This window comes from Camellia sinensis, chromosome 12, assembly GCF_055761805.1.
Source record: "Camellia sinensis isolate YWXY chromosome 12, ASM5576180v1, whole genome shotgun sequence".
In the NCBI taxonomy this organism is placed as follows: domain Eukaryota; kingdom Viridiplantae; phylum Streptophyta; class Magnoliopsida; order Ericales; family Theaceae; genus Camellia; species Camellia sinensis.
The window spans coordinates 26164422-26165651 of NC_138972.1; the positions used below are offsets into that span (position 1 = coordinate 26164422).

The 1230-nt window shown below is 44.0% G+C and overlaps 1 non-coding gene across 1 annotated transcript; it reads right to left on the reverse strand.

Annotated features, from left to right (window-relative positions):
• Positions 1 to 426: 426 nt before the first annotated feature.
• Positions 427 to 533, reverse strand: LOC145804928 (U6 spliceosomal RNA). Its single transcript, XR_014347622.1, has one exon. It is a non-coding gene; the product is annotated as a U6 spliceosomal RNA (small nuclear RNA).
• Between the last annotated feature and the right edge of the window lie 697 nt (positions 534 to 1230).

A 1230-nucleotide genomic window follows, 5' to 3' on the forward strand; every position in this document is an offset into this window, starting at 1 on the left:
GAGGGTCAGGGAAGAGGATATTCCGAAGACGGCATTCCGTACAGTTTGTGGAGTTACGCCAAGGTACTACACCTTTGGTACAGTTTGAAGCATGGTTTGCTAACCTGTCAAGGTTTGCCCCAGAGTTAGTGGAGACGGAGGAGCTGCGTTGTTCGGAGTTTGAGAGTAGGCTGTGTGAGTGGGGGACGATAACAGTGGTAGTACCAATAGTATGGTTTTGTTTTGACTAATCCGTTTTGTAATCGGTGAATTATCATTTTGAAATCATGGGTTCTGTTGTGTAACCAATGTGTTTTAGGAATGTTGAAACATCAAAACTGCTTGTTTATATATATATGTTTGTGTTTATTAATTTCCTTGGGTTAGGCGGACTGGAACATGTTGTGGCTCTAAAGTTTTATTAATGTGACAAGTTGTGAAACCGTAAAAAATTTGGACCATTTCTCGATTTGTGCGTGTCATCCTTGCGCAGGGGCCATGCTAATCTTCTCTGTATCGTTCCAATTTTATCGTTCCAGTTTTGGGTCAAGATGTTTACTAATGACCTGTCTAATATAAAAAAAAAAAAAAAACTGTTTTCAAAAACATTTATGCTTAATTTCGGGGACGAAATTCTTTGAAGGGGGGGAGGTTATAGCGACCCCGATTTTTTTTCCCATTTGACTATTGTGTCCGGACGTAGGTTCCGTAGATCCTGTCAGTGTATGTTGGTTGTTGTTGTCCCTTATTTTCTTATTTGAAATTATAGGATGTGTTGGGCAGGTTTGTTTCAGGTTGGTTGGGTTTAGAAACCAAGGGTTGCTGTCCAGGTTTTTGGTTCTTCGCTCGAGCGAGGAGTTGGTCGCTCGAGCGAGGGGTGGCGTCCAGTATGGACCTGTAGCTTTGCATTCTTGGCTCGAGCGAGATTTTCTTCGCTCGAGCGAGTTAGTTCGTTCTTCACTCGAGCAATAGTTCCTTCGCTCGAGCGTGTGTCTTGTTGCAGACCTGAGGGTTTGAGTTCTTCGCTCGATCGAGCTTTCTTTCGCTCGAGCGAGCTTTGGAGTTGTTGGCTCGAGCGTAGTTTCTCTGTGTCTGGTCGCTCGAGCGACCATGTCTTCGCTCGAGCGAGCCTGTCCAGTATATATTTGCAGCAGCGGGTTTTGATCAGTCTTTTCTTATTCTTTTTGGTTCTAAACCCTAGGTTCGACTTCTCTCTCTCCCTACTCACCTTCTCTCTTAGATTTGATCCAC